Here is a 21,418-nt window from a genome sequence, read left to right as displayed (position 1 = left end):
TCGTTCCACTTGCGAACTGCCAGCCTACCTGTCACCGCACAACCACCACGCCCAGTATGATGCCCGGCGAGCTTTGACGACTTCCATGTTCGGTGGCTCAGCCTTCCTTCACGTCATCTACCAACACAGCTCCCCGACGACGCTGTCGAGCTGACCATGGTCTGATTCCCGCAGACCACCTCTGCCGACGCCTTGGTCACCCCCCCCCCTCCCCCGGCCACTCAAGAGTACTCTGTACTCCCGGGGGGGGGGGGGGCGGCTATGTGGCGCCGATGAGGTCGACACGAGCATCGATATACGTTTGTATCTAGAGTGTGAGCATCATCTTTGGACGATAAGCTAAGATTATCTTTGCTCTCTTCCGCCATAAGCAGTTCTTTGTAAGCCTTACTTGTGTAAAGAGGTGAATAAATGAACTACTGCAAAATGGGAGTGTTGTTTGGTGTAACCGACCCGAACTTCCTCCTCAACATCAATGATTTTCCCCAGAGTGGAAAACGTAGTGAAACAGAACAATTTGCTGATGGCAGTAGCATTCTAATAAGTTTTGAATGACCAAGTGTACTAAACAAAAAAAGCTGAAGAAATGCTCATGCATATACACTCATGCATATACGCTTAAAGTTATTGTTTAGAAAAGTGTTTTATAATTTCAAGGAAATAATATATAAATTATGCTGATAATTCTGTTAATGATCAACTGCTATGATTAAGAGGCATTTTGCTATATGTTCAGTACAATATTGAAATACTTTGTACAAGCATGTAACATATTAAAACAACAAATGAACCCCGCATGTAGAAACATACCAACATTATTAATTTTCATATAAGCAATGAATCCAACAGTTTCTCTGTAAATGTGCATGAAGAGTTCATGGATTGAGCTTCAAGAACAAAATTTGTTGGGATACATGTTGACTCACAACTAAAGTGGATTCAGAATGTTACTGCCCTCAGAAAGTGAACAGTTTCAGCATGCTGTGCACTTAGAATCAGGGGCACCCAAATCATACATTTTACATCTACGAGGGCAGTTCAGTAAGTAATGCAACACATTTTTTTTCTGAAACAGGGGTTGTTTTATTCAGCATTGAAATACACCAGGTTATTCCCCAATCTTTTAGCTACACAACACTATTTTTCAACGTAATCTCCATTCAATGCTATGGCCTTATGCCACCTTGAAATGAGGGCCTGTATGTCTGCACGGTACCATTCCACTGGTCGATGTCGGAGCCAACGTCGTACTGCATCAGTAACTTCTTCATCATCCGCGTAGTGTGTCCCATGGATTGCGTCCTTCATTGGGCCAAACATATGGAAATCCGACGGTGCGAGATCGGGGCTGTAGGGTGCATGAGGAAGAACAGTCCACTGAAGTTTTGTGAGCTCCTCTCGGGTGTGAAGACTTGTGTGAGGTCTTGCGTTGTCATGAAGAAGGAGAAGTTCGTTCTGATTTTTGTGCCTACGAACACGCTGAAGTCGTTTCTTCAATTTCTGAAGAGTAGCACAATACACTTCAGAGTTGATCGTTTGACCATGGGGAAGGACATCGAACAGAATAACCCCTTCAGCGTCCCAGATGACTGTAACCATGACTTTACCGGCTGAGGGTATGGCTTTAAACTTTTTATTGGTAGGGGAGTGGGTGTGGCGCCACTCCATTGATTGCCGTTTTGTTTCAGGTTCGAAGTGATGAACCCATGTTTCATCGCCTGTAACAATCTTTGACAAGAAATTGTCACCCTCAGCCACATGACGAGCAAGCAATTCCGCACAGATGGTTCTCCTTTGCTCTTTATGGTGTTCGGTTAGACAACGAGGGACCCAGCGGGAACAAACCTTTGAATATCCCAACTGGTGAACAATTGTGACAGCACTACCAACAGAGATGTCAAGTTGAGCACTGAGTTGTTTGATGGTGATCCGTCGATCATCTCAAATGAGTGTGTTCGCACGCTCCGCCATTGCAGGAGTCACAGCTGTGCACGGCCGGCCCGCACACGGGAGATCAGACAGTCTTGCTTGACCTTGCGGCGATGATGACACACGCTTTGCCCAACGACTCACCGTGCTTTTGTCCACTGCCAGATCACCGTAGACATTCTGCAAGCGCCTATGAATATCTGAGATGCCCTGGTTTTCCGCCAAAAGAAACTCGATCATTGCCCGTTGTTTGCAACGCACATCCGTTACAGACGCCATTTTAACAGCTCCGTACAGCGCTGCCACCTGTCGGAAGTCAATGAAACTATACGAGACGAAGCGGGAATGTTTGAAAATATTCCACAAGAAATTTCCGGTTTTTTCAACCAAAATTGGCCGAGAAAAAAAATGTGTTGCATTACTTATTGAACTGCTCTCGTACAACTACATTTATACTCCGCAAGCCACCCAACGGTGTGTGGCGGATGGCACTTTACGTGCCACTGTCATTACATCCCATTCCTGTTCCAGTTACGTATGGTTTGCGGGAAGAATGAGTGCCGGAAAGCCTCTGTGCGCCCTCGAATCTCTCTAATTTTACATTCGTGATCTCCTTGGGAGGAATAAGTAGGGAGAAGCAATATATTTGATACCTCATCCAGAAACGCACCCTCTCGAAACCTGGACAGCAAGCTACACCATGATGCAGAGCACCTCTCTTGCAGAGTCTGCCACTTGAATTTGCTAAACATCTCCGTAATGCTGTCATGCTTGCCAAATAACCCTGTGATGAAACGCGCCACTCTTCTTTGAATCTTCTCTATCTCCTCCGTCAACCTGACCTGGTACGGATCCCACACTGATGAGCAATACTCAAGTGTAGGTCGAACGAGTGTTTTGTAAGCCACCTCCTTTGTTGATGGACTACATTTTCTAAGGACTCTCCCAATGAATCTCAACCTGGTACCCACCTTCCCAACAATTAATTTTATATGATCATTCCTCTTCAAATCGTTCCACACGCATACTCCCAGATATTTTACAAAAGTAACTGCTACCAGTGTTTGTTCTGCTATAATATAATCATACAATAAAGGATCCGTCTTTCTATGTATTCGCAATACATTACATTTGTCTGTGTAAAGGGTCAGTTGCCACTCCCTGCACCAAGTGCCTATCTGCTGCAGATCTTCCTGCATTTCACTGCAATTTTCTAATACTGAATCTTCTCTGTATACTACAGCATCATCCGCAAAAAGCCGCATGCAACTTCAAACACTATCTACTAGGTCATTTATATATATTGTGAAAAGCAATGGTCCCATAACACTCCCCTGTGGCACTCCAGAGGTTACTTTAACGTCTGTAGACGTCTCTCCATTCAGAACAACATGCTGTGCTCTGTTTGCTAAAAACTCTTCAATCCAGCCACACAGCTGATATTCCGTAGGCTCTTGCTTTGTTTATCAGGCAACAGTGCGGAACTGTATCAAACACCTTCTGGAAGTCAAGGAAAATGGCATCTACATGGGAGCCTGTATCTAATATTTTCTGGGTCTCATGAGCAAATAAAGCGAGTTGAGTCTCACATGATCGCTGTTTCCGGAATCCATGTTGATTCCTACAGAGTAGATTCTGGGTTTTCAGAAACAACATGATATGCAAGCAAAAAACATGTTCTAAACTTCTACAACAGATCAACGTTGGAGATATAGGTCTATAGTTTTGCGCATCTTCTCGACGACCCTTCTTGAAGACTGGGACTACCTGTGCTCTTTTCCAATCATTTGGAACCTTCCGTTCCTCTAGAGACTTCCAGTGGGGAGTTGAGGGGGGCTAGATCTGGGAGTATGGAGTATTTTTAATATTTTGGAAGACAAATGGTGATCTCTAGGTATCAATCAAAAAGTTTTGGTTCCAACCCTGTTAAACACCTGCATTATACCAACTTTTAAATCATTTTAATGAAAGAAAATCACATGAAAGTACTATTTTTTTTCCTCTCCTTGAGAGCTAGGGGGAGGGAGGGTGGCTCTTGCCCATGGGGTACTGTTGCCCTTGCTTAGAACAATAAATTCATTGTATCCACACTAGAACAACATATTTCACATATGTTCATTCTATAACTAGTTATGGTATGACCTCCTGAGGAACAAATGGACAGAATATACAAACAATCTTTAAGCTACCAAAATAAGGATGTACCACTTACAAGGACTGTTCCATGTGAATACATTTTACAAACAGTGATACACATAAGGAAATATATATTTAGCAGTAGCCAATGAACATTACTGTAAATGAACATAGAACCAGATTCAGCGACAACTTACATCTCAGTAGGAAAAACTAAACAAAAACCTAAAATAGTGTGCTATAAAATGGAATTAAGCTATACAACAAATTTCCACAAGAGATCAAGGAGAAATGTGGAACACAAACCTTCAGAAATATGCTTAAAGTTATTGTTTAGAAAAGTGTTTTATAATTTCAAGGAAATAATATATAAATTATGCTGATAATTCTGTTAATGATCAACTGCTATGATTAAGAGGCATTTTACTATATGTTCAGTACAATATTGAAATACTTTGTACAAGCATGTAACATATTAAAGCAAATAGTGTATGTATCTATTTTTGTATCTGTACCTGTATATATTCATGTACTTACATGCATTTATTGTGTAAATTTGTGTATTGACGACATCCACACAATTCATGTTGTCTATGTATGGATAAATCAATAAATAAAATAAATAAATAAGGGTATCTACTGCGTTGGGACCAATATAATTCCAAATCACAAAGTCATTAGCAAGTGGAAAAGCTAAATTACACAATACCACACATTTTAATGTTTAGATCATGATATTAAAATATAAATGACACATTGGATCACTTTTACCCAAATAACATAAAAAGTGGAAATATAGTTAATGGCTTTCTGTCACAGAAATACAAAATGAAGTAACTTGTTGCACTGTTGCTGTATGTTATTGATCACAATTGCAGTGCAGACATTTAAAGCCAGTGTTGGAGGGCAAACTTGGCAATAAGCCTACAATGCAGATAGCTCAAATGGTCTCTATAGCACATCTCTTCAAACCTTCGTCACAGTCTGTGATAGCTCCTTCCATAAAATATTGCAGGCAGATATGAAGCAGTGATTTGTATCACAGATGGAAGTAGAGTATCATTTAGGAACAAACAGGAGCTGTATCATAATATGAGGTGACAGTCAGAGACTGCAACAGAATGTCACTACAGACAATACTGTAAAATGCTGAGGAACATCATCAGACAGGATAAGACAATGTGTAACACCAAGAGAACAGATAGCTTTCAGAACAAACTTAAGACTATGAGGTCAGTTGTGAAAGACGTACCATGGCAGAATGTAGATGCTCATCACATTACACCTTTCTTGTGATTCAATGAAACAGTTAATGGTCAGTATGAGTTGTGTAAAATATTTAATAATCACTTCTTCAATGAAACTTCATGGCAGATTAAAATTCGAACTCAGGACCTTTACCTTTTGTGGAGAAGTGCTCTATTGACTGAGCTACCCAACCACAACTTACAACCCATCCTCATAATTTTACTTCTGCCAGTTCCTTGTCTCCTACCTTCCAAACTTCACAGAAGTTCTGCGAAACTTGTGGGACTAGCACACCTGGAAGAAAGGATATAGCAGCCTGGGAGATGTTTCCAGGATGAATTTTCACTCTTCATTGTAGTGTGTGTTGATATGAAATTTCCTGGAAGATTAAGACTGTGTATTGGATCGAGACTCAAACTAGGGATATTTGCCTTTTGTGGGCAAGTGTTGTACCAACTGAGGTATCCAAGCACGATTCACAACCCATCCTCACAGCTTTATTTCTGCCAGTTCCCCATCACGCACCTTCAAAAGACACCTGCCCACAAAAGGTAAAGGTTCAGAGTTCAAATCTCAGTCTGCAACATAGTTTATTCTAGAAACATCCCCAGGCTTTGGCTAAGCCATGTCTCCACAATGTCCTAGCTCCACAGGTGTCATGGGAAAACTTCTGTGAAAATTTGGAAGATAGGAGATGAGGAACTGGTGGAAGTAAAGCTGTGAGTAATGCTTGGATAGCTCAATTGCTAGACCACTTGCCAATGAAGGGCAAAGGTCATGAGTTTGAGTCTCAACCCAGCACACAGTTTTAATCTACCAGGAAGTTTCATATTGGTGCACACTCCACTGTGGAGTGAAAATTTATTCACGTCTTCAGTAGTTGACAAGATGAGTCAAAATTTTATTCGTGCAGGTAAATATCTGGAACTCCCGAAAGCTGGTGTTCTGAGACAACAATAACTCATGCAGCTACAGGAAACAAGCAAAGATGAAAGTGAATTAGCTATTACATCATTATACAGTAAAGACTGACAGTAATGATGAGTGTGACAAAATTTCAAGCAGGGTTATGGAAAGTAATGCACCAGCCAGTAATTCTGTACTCAGTCACTTGCGCGTTGTTACTTTCAGGTCTGGTCAATTTCCTGACAGATTGCAACACTCTTGAGGAAACCACTTCATTAATGGGACAAAAGAGGTAATGCAGACAGTTAGTTAGCAAATTCTTTGCTACCAGTATTTTCGAACTTTTTTGAGAAAGCAATGTGTAGGAGGGTAGTGGCACACCTAAGTACATATAATTTGCTGTCAGGCTTGCAGTTTGACTTCAGGAAAGGAATATCCACAGAAAATGCTATTTACTCTTTTATGACAGAGGCACCAGCATATCTAAATGATAGGTTGAGGGGAGTAGGTATTGTCCTTGGTTTAACAAAACCACTTGATTGTGTGGACCTTGTAATGCTTTTGGATAAATTGGAAAATTATGAGATTAGGTAAAAAGCTTAACAATGGTTCACTTCAGATATGAAAATTAGGAAACAGAAAAGGAAGAAATCTGAATCTGACTGGAGTCATGTAAAGTGGGGAGAGGGGTGCAAAAACTGAATGCTGCTATCTTCACATAAGAATGATCTCCACTTTTTCTGACACTGAAACATGAAGGTTTGTTTACTTTGATTACTTTCACTCTATTATTTCGTATGGTGTTATATTTTTGGTTGAGTCTTTGCACTCACCAAAAATGTTATCATCGCAGAAAAAGGCACTCAGACTGATCTGTCATGTCAGTTCAGGAGTTTTGTGTAGGCCATTGTTTAGGTGTCTCAGAATCATAACTGTGCCAGTTCCATATGTGTTTTTTATCATGGAAATTGTTGTTGACAGTATTGAATCATTCAGAAGAAACTACAATATTCATTTAGTGAATACTAGATGGAAAAACTATATGCAGTTTGATAACACTTCCTTAAGCACTGTACAGAAAGGAGTAAGCAATCCAGCAGGTTTCATTTTCAGTAATATTGCAGCAAAGCAATGAAAGAAAGAGTGATAAACACCAATTATTCAAACCTAAGTTGAAACGGTTTCTTGTGGCACACTCCTTCTACTCTGTGCAGGGGTTTCTCACAATACTTAAGAATGGAAGGAGTATTAAGATTTAATGTCCTATTGATAATGAGGTCATTAGAGATGGAGCACTAGCCCGGATCATTTCAACAATGGGAAAGGAAATTTTCCATACCATTTCAAAGGAACCATCTTGTCTTTTACCTGGAATAATTTTGGGAAATCACAGAAAACCTAAATCTGGATGACTGTATGCATATTTGAACCATATCCTGTGTGCTAACCACAATGTCACCTCACTTGGTCACCATACTTGAGAAATTTTGTCTGCAGTATATTAATTATTTGTTTACTATATCATGTGTTATAGTAATTTTTTTGTTTGTAAATTTTCTAATCATCATATTATAAACTATGTTCTGCCTCATTCCTTGAACACATAGCTTCAGCTCACATGGTTCTGTGGAATCCGATAGATAAACAAACAAATACATGAATAAACTAAAACTTCACATTATTTTGCTGTTGTTATCATTATGATATCAGCCAAAAAATACATATCCCATCAGGCATCACAATATTCAATATTTGATTTCTGTTGTTTTCACAAAAATTATATGCATGGATGAATAAAACATTCCAGTCCCTGTCAGCCACTTTTCTCATCATTTTTACTATTTTGATATAGTGTGAATTACGATATAACATAAGTGTAAGCCAGAGTGCTAATCTTCAATTTTTCTCTACTAATTGGAAAACTGCTCTCATATTTCAAAGATGACATATGAGGCATGGCCATAAAATACTGATACTGTGACAGAGTAAATACACATGTGCCAAAGATGGATGAACAATAGTTGTGAAGTGTGAAGCCTTTTCAGTTGAATGCAGCAGCTCTGGTGTCTGTAGACAAATCAGTGTGGCTGTGTCTTCTGTTTGTGTAAGAGCTGTTATTTTGCTTTTCAGAAAAATGGTAAATGTAATAATAGAGCAGTGAATTGTCATGAAGTTTCACATAAAATGTGGAACAACTGCGACTGAAACCTCTTTTCTACTAAAAGAAGTGCACGACAAAGTCTGTTTATCATGCACAAAAGTTTCTGAGTGGTTCAAGCGTTTCCAAGCTGCCCAAGAACATGCTGAAGATGACTCATGATTGGGATACCCTTCAACATCGAATAAGATGAAAATATAGAAAAAGTAGGGAATGTGATTCAATCTTACCATTGGTTGAGTATATGATCGATTGCTGAAACTGTAGGAATTGACAAAAAATGTATAATGCAAATTTTATGTGAACAATTTAAGATCAGAAATATGTGTGTGAAACTGCTGTCGAAAAGTCTCATGATTGAATAAAAAGAAGTTAATGGAAATGTTTGTACTGACACTTTAAATACCACTGAAAATAATACTCATTTCTTGGAAAGAGTGATAGCATGTGACGAATCTTGGTTTTTCACTTATGATCCAGAAACTGAGTGCCATCCTATTCACTGGAAGGGTCCAACCTCACTGAGATCGAAAAAAGCTCAAATGGGCAAATTAAGATTCAAAGTGATGACAATTGTTTTTTTTTTTCAATATTTGTGGATCTGTGTATCTTCACTGGGTTTCTTAAGGTCAAACTATCAATCAGCATTACTATCCTGAGGTTATTGCCCAATTTTGTGAGAAAATAAGAAAAAAATACCTGAATTGTGGAAGAAAAAGTCATGGGTTCTGCGTCAAGACAATGCACCGGCTCATACTGCACTATCTGTTAAGAGGTTTCTTGCAAAGTACAGCATCCCACTGTTAGACCACTCACTTAACCCACCTGACCTAGCACCATGTGACTTTTATCTACTCCCCAAAGTCAAATCGGCATTAAAAGGAACAAGATTTCAGTCCACTGAAGCAGTGAAAGAAAAAACAGCATGCCTCATCAAAGAGCTCACAGAGGAAGTCTTCCATAACTGTTTTATCAATGGAAAATTCACATGGAGTATTATAGGGATTTATATTGAGGGTGAAAATAACTAAATATGTATATTTTTGAAACATTTTACAGTAATAGTCCCATTATTTTATGGCCACATCTCATATATCACTTATTATTTTAAGTTTGGATTTTTTTGTGGCTACTGCTATTTTTAGTTATCATTATATAATATTTTGTCACATGTTCTAGGTGATCTGGAAATGTTCTACAGAAATTGTTACACAAATGGAAATTATATTTACAGCAAAGAGATGAAAATAGTAAATAATGAAGAAAAATACAAATGCTGTTCAAGATTATGAAACACTGGAACAAGAATACAACTGGCTTTCTTACCTGTTCTTTTCTGTGGCTCTGTGATAATCAGCCTATTCTTAACTGTGCTCATGTGAAGTGTTTAATAGTTATCATGACTGACAAAACCTCGGGGAGTCATTCATTTAAATAAAAAAATTTTTTTTTTTAAAATCCAGCAGCAGCAGTATTAATAATTGATTAGTCACAGTAATTTTGCCATTAATTTTCATGTTATTTATCTATGGATGTGCATTTGAATACTTTGTTATTTACATTTATACAACTCATTATGGAGAGTTAGCGATCTTAAAATGTATATCACACCATAATTGAATAAACATGTATTTACAAGATCATATTACAAGTGAATCCCTTAAGAGAAGATATATGAAAATACATCAATCCAAATGAATAAAGGGTTGTATGAAACATGTCACACAAGAAATTATTTTATTTTGTCAAGACAGGGAGAGAAAAACAACAGTGGTCTTAGCCCACTGTTGCCTGCATGAAAGCTGAGTTTATTGTGTGGTTTTGCTCCCTGTGATTCTAGTAAAGTCAACTGGCACCCCTAAAAAGTAGTCGCCTAATCTTTACCAGTTAATTATCAGACACAATTTCTTCATGATTTAATAGCACAAAAATTCTGTGTCTTTTGCCATCCAACTCTGTTTCCTGTTGCAGTCCAGGATCACAGATGATCTCTTGAAACACGGCTTTGACATCACTAGCTTGCCATGTTTTTGTTTTTGAATCATAGTCCAATATTCTATGTATTGCCTCCCAATCCAGCTATGTAGTTTTGACTTTACCATCACTCAACGATGGTTAGGACGAATTCCTGTCCACTAAATGGAGTCATCACACCTGTCCTTGCTGGTCTATCAGCTTGTCATTACCACTAATTTCTGAGTGACAAGGGACCCACAGCAGTTTCACCTTGTTGCTTTCCCCTAGTCTCACAAGGGCTTCATTGTATATTGCAGTGATCTTTTTATGTCATTGCAGGGATTGATAGAGATTTCAGATTTGCTGTGCTATCTGAATAAATGTAGATATAACAATCCTTGTATCACCTCCATTGCACTCTTGCACTTTTTGATAGCGAATTTTTTTCAGCTGGAATGATGTGGCTAGCTTCCCTAGAGAGATCACTCTCTCTATTGTAGGCTGCACCCCATATACTCTGGCCTCACTGCCTCATTTGGTTTTGACCCATTGGTAAAGAGACAATGTCTCTTGAACTGTGTCATTGTTTGTGCTTCCACTGCTTCCTTCATTCAATTGTTGTGCTGAAAGCTTTATTTAAGAAGCCAGAAGTTGCCCTACCTTGATTGTAATATGATGGTCTAATGAGGGTATGTCAGGCATGGTCTCTATCCCAGCAGTGGGTGTGCTGCTAATTCCACCTGTTACAGCTAGGCAGGCCAGTCTCTGCACCTTACCAAGCTCCTTAGCAGCTACCTTCTGTTCTGGTTTATTCCATTACACTGTAGCCACATAAATGATCATAGACCTTATTACACTGGTGAACATACAGTATGTACAACTGAGATTTAGACTCCATATGCCCTTCTAGTGCTCAGAATACTATCTTTTGCCATGAAACATGATAGTTTTGCATTTGGGGTTACACCTAGATATTTCAGTATCCCCTTTTACTGGTCGAGTTTCATATGTGCTTGATATGCTTCCTCATAAATGGTACTACAGCTGTTTTCTTGGGACTGATCCTCAGATCCTGTTTTCTGCATTATTTTTGCACAATGTCCAGTGCACAACATGCCACTGTTATAACAATATTAGAAAATTTGCAAAGTATTACTACCTACATCTACATATATATCTACATCTTATCTACATGATTTCTCTAAAAACTAACTAAACTCCACCTGAACAGGCCATGAAGGCCCAACAGTACTGACCAGAGGCTGTGTCATCCTCAGCCCACAGGCGTCACTGGATGTGGATATGGAGGGGCATGTGGTCAGCACACTGCTCTCCCAGCTGTATGTTAGTTTACGAGACCAGAGCCACTACTTCTCGATCACGTAGCTCCCCAGTTTACCTCACAAGGGCTGAGTGCACCTCACCGGCCAACAGTGCTCAGCAGACTGGATGTTCACCCATCCAAGTTCTAGCCCAGTCCGGCAGCACTTAACTTCAGTGATCTGGTGGGAACCAATGTTATCACTGTGGCAAGGCAGTTGGGCATGATTGCAATTCACATTTAAGTGCCTGGCTTGACCTCATCGAACCACCTTAAAACTATTTCTCTACTGTTCTACCCTCAAACAGCATGCAGGAAAAACAAACAATTAAATCTTCCCATGCGAGCTCTGATTTCTCTTATTTTATTATGATGATCATTTCTCCCTGTGCAGTGGGCAGCAACAATATATTTTTTGCATTTGGAGGAGAAAGTTCGTGATTCATGAGAAGATATGGTCACAACAAAAAAAAAGCTTCATTTTAATGATTGCCATCGCAATTTGTGTGCCATTTCTGTGGCAATGACTATGACTAAATAATCTGCATATCCTTGGCAAAAGTAGTCTTCAGGATTTAGCTCTTCAGTGAATTCATTCACCACTAAGTTCCGCAGTAGTGGGGACAAAACCCCTTCCTGTGGACACCTGCTGATGGTGTACATCACTATTTTCTCATTTGTCATGGTGGTTTCTACCTTTCTTCTATTAGCATGATCTTAATCCACCTGCATATGGTGGTCAGAATGTTGTGCTTTTCTGCTGTTCTAATAATGAATTTGAAGGTCATACTGCTAACAGCCCCCTCAATATACAGGAATATGTGGGGAGGTTTTTACACCTTCCCAAGTTGGTGTTCTGCTGTTTCACATGATTTTTTGGTTCATATGTGTGTTTGTTTACATTTAAAGGACCTCATCTAACCCCTTTCCTTTGGTGTGATCAGTTCTCCTTGACTTTGGAATGAATACAACTCTTACAGTCCTCCAAGCATCAGGAATTTTAAGCAGTCAACATAGGTTTCTAATTAAACTCTCTCCTGCTTGTTGCAATAGAGCTGGAAAGATTCCATCTGGACCTAGCCATATCTCTCATGGACAGATTCCTGGTCTGTGTTATATGCCTTAGTGCATTGAGGGAAATGAGTCCTGAGGAGCACATCCATTTTCTCATCCAAAATCCTTGGATAGCCACCATCCTTCCTTAGAGTACCTTCTATTTAGTATTCTGGTGTCAATTTTGTGAAGGCTGCCACAAATAGCTATACTTTCCACTTTCTCACATAACACCTTCTAGGATGCTAGTTCTGCTTGCTTCATCACAAGGTTGTATTTGGCAAGGGCTATTTGTATGCACCCATCAACCACAGGGCATCAAGTTGGTGGCCATAGTAACAGGTCAGACACCCTGATTTGTCTGATCTATCCAAAGGCAAGATGTACCACCCACTCGACGTCTAGCGGGCAGCTGTCACCATCTGCCAATCATATGCTGAGATCTGGGGTATGGAGCTCCCTGCTGTCAGTTACTCTGATTGCAGACTGCAGTGCAAGTCAGACCATAAGACTTTAGCCATAACTACCAGCCTTCTCTGCCACCAACAAATCAACTCAGCTGTGCTAGAATTCATGTGAACCACAGATCACTGCCTGGCTGTACCCACAGGATATGGAAGCTTACCCGTCTCCAGTTGACATCACCATGTAAGCGCACCTTGCCAGACTTACGGTGAAGACCTTAATGGCAGCGAAGGTGCAGAAGATGGATTTTAGAATGGTGGAGCTGGTGAAATATGCAACCTGTTGTCCAAGCCTACAATGGACAGAGGGAGCAACAATTCCACATGTTAGTTGCGGTCCCCCAGCACCATTTGTTCCACATGTCAAAGGCGCCTGAATAAGTAAAAATCAAGGCTAACAACCTTTTCTTATTTTGATAATTCAGGGATGGCTCTTGATTGCATGCTCTATAGAATCTACAGCTTTAAATGACAAAATGGACATTCTTCACAATGGATGCGCTACCACGGTTGGTAACTGCGATGAGAAATCTGCTATTACATCTTGTCATATATTTTCATCTAGGATTTTAGGGAGTCCCAGTATTTGCAGTGAAGAAGAAATGGCACATACAAAAATGCCTTCTAAGTTTAAGTTCAAGAAAGGAACATTAAATGAACATTCTTTTCTGAAAATTGGAATCCAAAAGGAATTGGAATTACTTCTACAGAAGAACCATACACAACTTCTGCAGTCCAAGAAATGAGATCCATACATGAGAATGTAGTACACAACATTAGAATAGTAAGAATAATGGAATACATTACAGTGTTTGGAACAGCATTTATGTAAACAAAAAAAGTAAATAATATAACAGATTTTAAAACAAAATCAGAATCAAGTCCATGTCAGCAATAAAGGTATGGTATACTTCAGTACCAACAAAAATGGCAAAAGACTGAGCAATGTGTCTAAAATATTCCAGTTAAAACTGATGTCCACATATTTTTGCTAACTGCCAAGGAAAGCCAGAACTTCGGTATCTCTACATCCAAATCTAGGAGAATTTTCAATGCACCACATGCCCATATCTGAAAAGAATATCAAGGAAATTATTAACAATATTATGAAAATGATAGCTGCTACTCACCACATAGTAGAGATGATGAGTTACAGATAGGCACAAAAAAAGTTATTAATGTTAAAGTGAGCCAGCCATTGTGGCCAAGTGGTTCTAGGCCCTTCAGTCCGGAACCATGCGGCTGCTACGGTCGCAGGTTCAAATCCTGCCTCGAGCATGGATGTGTGTGACATCCTTCCGTTAGTTAGGTTTAAGTAGTTCTAAGTCCAGGGGACTGATGACCTTAGAAGTTAAGTCCCATTGTGCTTAGCGCCATTTGAATCACTTTTTTGATAAAGTGAGCACAAACAGGGCATTTGATATGGCTCATTGTTCCTTTAAGGTTAAACCAATATTTCTTGCACCAGTAACAAGAAAGAAAACTCAGAAAGTAACCAGATACAACTCAAGTAGAGCAAGTATTTGTAAAAAAAGTGCAGAAAAATTTCCAGAAGAAACTGAGAAAACTAATAAAGGTGAGTGTCATGAATTACAGCTGGAAATTACTAAAGCAGCACAGAAAACTTTAGAATTGGCCCAAATGAAAAGAAAGCATGGTGGAATTAGGAATGTGAAGAAGCAGGAGAACAAATAACTTAAAAATGGGGACCTTAAAAAAGAATAAATCAGCCAACAAAGAAAATAAATAAAATATTGTAAGTAATGCAGAAAATCAAAAGAACCTGTGGTGACATCAGTTCCTGTGCAAATAGCGAATGGAAGAGATGGAAGATGAATCACTGGTTTGGTAGAGTCTTTTTTTTTTTTTTTATTTTTTTTTTTTTTATGCCGCAACTTGTAGACACTGATGTAAATTGGCAAGACTCATATTCGATGCCCCATTTTAATTAAGTTGAACTACCACCATTCTGACCTAATCACAACCACTGATGTAGTTCATATACATAGACTATATATTTCAGCAACACGGAGTGCTCACCAGTGATGACAAGTATGTAATTGCAGTTGCACATTTAGAAGGGGTAGTGGTAGAAGAAACAGATGTTCTACTGCAATTTTGCTACATGTCACTAATGGAAGTGCTCATACAATGCTACAAATTTCTGTTGGAGTTTTGGCTGCAGAAAGCTTTTAACGATGAGCAATTAAGCAACCGATCCCGTCTCAAATGTTGTGAGCTTTAGGTGCTTTAACTGGCCCTGATCTGCTGCCTGAATAGTCACTACAGTTATATAGTACATGACGGCAATCTTTTTGGCCACATACTTCAAGAATATCCAGCACTTATCCATCCAGTTGCCACCAACAGGAAGTGTCAGCACTCAACATTGCTCCATATCTGAACATCATCTGGCCCACCAGCTGCAGCTTGCCCACGGAGGCTTCCACCGGATAAGCTCCTGGCAGTGAAGCGGGGTTTGAGGAGCTGTTGAAAGCAGGTATTGTGACTAGATAAGAGAGTTCTTGGGCATCCCCACTACACATGGTGTGCAAAAAACGACAGCTCCTGGTGATTATGTGGGGATTACAGGGCACTCCATGCCTTACATGACTGACTTCAACAGCGCCATCACTCACATTCAGTTGTTTAGTGTAATCGATTGTGCAAAGGCATTTTTACAAATTCCGATGGCCACAGAGGACATATGGGAAACCACTGTAATAATACCTTTTGGACTTTTCTAGTACAGATTCATTCCTTTTGGACTGAGAAATGCTGCACAGGCGTGGCGGCATTTTGCACATGAAGTGTTGTGCAGGTTGCCATTTCTGTTCTGTTGCATAGATGATATCCTCATGTTTCCACCTACTGTTGAGGAGTATATGACCCACTTGTAGCAGCTTTTTCAGCACTTACAGGAGTAATGGCATAGTCATTAATAATGCAAAGAGTGTTTTGGGAAAATGAGAAGTGCAATTTTTGAGATATATAATCTTGTCAGCTGATCTGTCATCTTTTCCAGACATGTAGCAGCAGTGCAAGGTATACCTTTGCCAACAACCTACAGAGGATTGCACAGATTTACTACTGGTGACACCTTCCAGGGCTGGCAAGTCAGCATTTACTGTGGAGCTCTCAGGCAAGCATACAACTAATAGTCAGAAGATACTTTGAACCCCATGGAATGAAGCAGCATTTCATAAAGTCAGTCTTTGTTTGCCTCAAGTTGCACAACTAGCTTACCTCTGCATTAGTGAGCAATTTGCTTTCATGGTGGACATAAGTCAGAATGTGATCAGCACAGCACTGCAACAGAGCATGGATGGTCGATGGCAACCACTCACCTTTTATTCGCGGAGCCCTATGCTGCAGCGGAAGAAATGGAGTGCTATCAATCATGAATTGTTAATGATCTGTGTGACCATTAAATATTTTCAACCATGTGTGGAACAAGAACTTTTTACAGTTTTTGCTAAGCACAAACCATTAACTTGTTTCTTCCAATGCAAGGTGGATCATGCCTCACAGTGGTAATGTAGTTAAGTGTAATATATACCTCAATTTATGATCAGTGTACATCACATTGCAGGCAGAAACAACATTGTTGCAGACTGTCTGTTGTGAAACTGTGCCAGCCTGTAAGTGGTACTGCGGACTGGGATAGTGACCAAGCAACAAGAGGACTCAGTGCAACAAGACTTGCTGCTGAGTGAACACACAGTCCTGTAGCTGCAACATATTTCTGACCCACATTGTGTCATGATTAACTGGTGCAATGCATCATAGGACAACAGGACAAACAATGTCTGTACACAAACTGCATATTGGCTCCTGTCTCGGGTTCTTCGGCCGACATTCATGTGATGATTTCACTGACGTTTCGCCAGCACGAGTCACTGGCATTGTCAGAGCTTCATCCTCCATTGCTGGCAAAAGCCTTAACAATTTTGTAATGTCTGTACACTCTGGCAGAATTTTGGCACATAGTATTCTAACTATTGTATAATCTGTGTTCTACCTCTCAGGGTTGTATTCAGGATAAGAAAACAGTGTGGGATTGTAATTAATATGTAGCACTCCAGTTTAGAAAGAGAAACTTTATCAGTTTATTGTGCTGCTGTGCATGCTGTATGCAGAAGCATGAGGAGCTGGCCACAGTTCACGTATAGCTGAATGTGCTTTTGGATACAGTCAGTCACCTTCAGGCTGTCTTTGTGGGGTGTGACAACTGCAGAGGATCTGGCACATTGCATGGGACACCTTATGTGTCACTTGTGTTACCCATGAGCTCTGCTTCTGAGGCACTTCCTACTGTACCCAACATGGTGGATCTGCCCTCACAGCAGGGTGTGTGGTGGGTGGTAATGCGTTCATGTCACTCGACGCAGAGGGCCAGTGTGGATATTGGCCACCTGACATCACCCTTTCACCCTGTGAGTGGACAAGTGGCTGGTCTTTCAGCAGGGTCTGAGCAGGCACATGGGGGAGGGTTACTGGTTACTGAGAGCTCCATTGTTCGACATGATTTGGAGCCTCTCAGGTAGACAGTGTTCAGGGCTGGAATGAAAGTCAATGTGTATTTGGTATGTGTCTTGGGAGGACTCATCTGAGACGTGGAGGTGGCCTTGCCTGTGGCTATTGGGTGTGCAGGTAGCAGTTGCCTGCAAGTTGTGGCTCGCATCGGCACCAACAATGCCTGTCAAATGGGTTCTGAGGCCATTCTCTGTTCATACAGGCAGCTGGCAGAGGTGGTAAAAACTACAGGCCTTGCACACAGGGTGCAAGCAGAGCTCACAATTTGTAGCATTGTTCCCAGAGTTAATCCGGGTCCTTTGGTTTGGAGCCGTGGGAGGCTCTCAACCAAAGGCTTCATCGACATTGTGATGGTCTTGGTTGCAGATTCCTAGACCTGCGTTATCATGTGGGGATTTGTAGGACTCGCCATGATAGATAAGGGGTGCACTACTCAAAGGAAGCAGCTACTTGGGTAGCAGAGTATTTGTAAAGGGCACATGAGGGTTTTTTAGGCTATACAGTAGTTTGAGGTTCTCAGATGAACATTCACCGGTTGATATGGCAGCAAGGAAAGTCAGATCACGTTCAGAGCAAAGACACTTCAACTGTCAAAATTTTATCAGTAAACTGTTGAAGTATTTATACTAAAGTTCCCGAATTTACTGCCCTCCAGGAAAGTTCTTGTGCTCAAATCTTTCTTGGGACCGATAGCTGGCTGAAACCTGAGATGGAAAGCTCTGAGATATTTAGCGAGTTGTGGAATGTATATAGGAAAGACAGATTAAAGGCCATAGGGAGAGAAGTGTTCGTTGCAGTTGACGAAAATATTGCCTCTATTGAAGTAAAAAAAAAATAATAATAATAAAATTAAATAAAATTAAAAAATTAAAAAAAAATAAAAAAAATGACTCTAAGCACTATGGGACTTAACATCTGAGGTCATCAGTCCCCTGTACTTTGAACTACTTAAACCTAACTAACCTAAGGACATCACACACATCCATGCCTGAGACAGGATTCGGACCTGTGACCGTAGCAGCAGCGCGGTTCCTGACTGAAGTGCCTAGAACCTGCTCGGCCACAACGGCCAGCATTGAAGTCGAAGTTAAGTGTGACAGTGAAGTTATCTGGTCATGTATAACATGTGTAGGTCAAACCAAGTTAATTATTGGATGTTTTTACCGGCCATCTGATTCCACTATGACAGTTCTAGGGTCATTCAAAGATAGCCTATGGTCAATAGCGCAGAAATACCGAGATCATGAAATACTAGATGGTGACAACTTTGACCTACTGAGTATAGAATGGGATGCTGGGATTCCTATAGATTCATTTAGGGGGGGGGGGGGTTACAGACAGTCAGGCGAATTACTTTTGAAAATATTTTCTGAAAACTGTCTTGAGCAGCTGACTCAGTAGCTGACACAGTGGAAATATCTTAGACCATGTAGCTACGAATAGGCCACACCTTATTGAAAGCATCAGTATAGAAACAGGGATTAGCAATCATGATGTCATTACAGCAACTATGCTTACGAAAGTCAATAAATCAGTCAAGAAGACTAGGAGAGTGTTTCTGCTTAACAGATCAGATAAGCAGTTGATAACATCTCACTTCGACAGTGAACTGACATCACTTAGCTCCAGTGAGATGGACATAGAAGAATTATGTGCTAAGTTTAAGCAGACTGTAAATTATGGTCTGGAGAGTTACGTGCCTAGTAGGAGGATAAGAGATGGGAAAGACCCACCGTGGTTTAATAATGACATTCATTAGATTCCAAGAAAGCAGAGGCTGTTGCACTCATGGTTCAAAAGAGAATGCACAAATAATGACAAGCAAAGGTTAGCAGAGCTTCATGCATCTGTGAAAAGATCTATGCGCAAAACATACAATAACTACCACCATCATACCTTAGCAATAGATCTGGCAGAGAACCTGAGAAAATTCTGGTCAGATGTAAAATTGCTAAGTGGGTCTAGGGCTTCCAGTCAGTCCCTTGTTGACCAGTCTGGTGTTGTACTTGAAGATAGCAAAATGAAAGCTGACGTCTTAAATTTCATGTTCAAGAAATTGTTCACACAGGAAACTTATAGAAACATACCATCATTTGACCATCAGACAGGCTCCCGAATCGAAATACTAATAAGCATCCCTGGAATAGAGAAACAGCTGAAAGAATTGAAAGCAAATAAATCACCAGGTCCAGATGGAATCTCAATTAAGTTTTACAAAGAGTACTCTATGGTACTGACTTCTTACCTAGCTTACATTTATAATGAATCTCTCACCCAGAACAAAGCTCCAAGTGACTGGAAAAAACTGCTGGTTACTCCTGTATATAAGAATGCTAAAAGAAAGCGGCCACAAATTTACAGACCAATATTCCTAACTTTGGTTTGCTGCAGAATCTTTGAACATATTGTCAGTTCAAATATAATAAACTTTCTTAAGTCTGGGAAGCTTATGTTCATGAATCAGCATGGTTTTAGAAAGCATCGTTGATGTGAAACTCAGTGTGGCCTTTCCGCACATGATATACTGTGAGCTATGGATGAAGGGCAACAGGCAGATTGCATATTTCTAGATTTTCTGCAAGCGTTTGAAATGGTACCCCATTGCAGGCTGTTAATGAATGTACAAGCATATGGAATAATTTCACAGATATGTGAGTTGCTCAAAGACTTCTTAAGTAATACAACCCAGTTGTTGTCCTCAACAGCATATGTTCATCAGAGACAAGGTTATTATCAGGAGTGCCCCAGGGAAGTGTGATAGGACCACTGTTGTTCTCTATATACATAAATGATTAAGTGTGCAGCAATCTGTGGCTGTTTGCTGATGATGCTGTGGTATACTGTAAAGTTTCAAAGTTGAGTGACTGTAGGAAGATACAAGATGACTTAGGCAAAATTTCTAGTTGGTGCGATGAATGACAGCTAGCTCTAAATGTCGAAAAATGTAAGTTGATGTGGATGGGTAGGAAGAACAAACCTGTAATGTTTGGATACAGTGTTAGTAGTGTTCCACTTGACACAGTGAAGTTGTTTAAATATCTGGGCATAATACTGCAAAATGATATGAAATGGAAAGAAAATGTGAGAACTGTGGTAGGGAAGGCTAGTGGTTGACTTCGGTTTATTGGGAGAATTGTGGGAAAGTGTGGTTCACATGTAAGGCAGGATGTATATAGGGCATTGGTGCAACCTATTCTTGAGTATTACTCAAGTCTTTGGGATCCTTACCAAGTCTGACTGAAGACAGATATCAAAGCAATTCAGAGACAGGCTGCTTGATTTGTTATCAGTAGATTCTAACTACACGTAAGTGTTATGAATATGCTTCGGGAACTAAAATGGGAATCACTGGAGGGAAGGTAATGTCCTTTTTGAGGAATGATATTGATAAAATTTAGAGAACTGGCATTTGAAGGTGACTGCCAAATGATTCTGCTGCGTCCACTATAAATTGTGTGTAAGGACCACAAAAATAAGATACGAAAAATTAGGGCTCGTATGGAGGCATATAAACAGTCGTTTTTTCTTTGTTCTGTTTGTGAGTGGAACAGGGGAGGGAATGACTAGTAGGGACACATCGTACCATCTGCCACACACTGTATTGTAGATTGTGGAGAGTCTATGTATCTATGTAGATGTAGGTTTGTTCATGGGGATTATATGATGAGAACTGCCAGGGGCGAGAGAAGGTAATTCCAGTTGCCTCACACC

This window comes from Schistocerca nitens, chromosome 3 (genome assembly GCF_023898315.1).
Source record: "Schistocerca nitens isolate TAMUIC-IGC-003100 chromosome 3, iqSchNite1.1, whole genome shotgun sequence".
NCBI lineage: Eukaryota > Metazoa > Arthropoda > Insecta > Orthoptera > Acrididae > Schistocerca > Schistocerca nitens.
The sequence above is the reverse complement of the archived record's forward strand: the minus strand, read 5'-3'. Positions refer to the sequence as shown.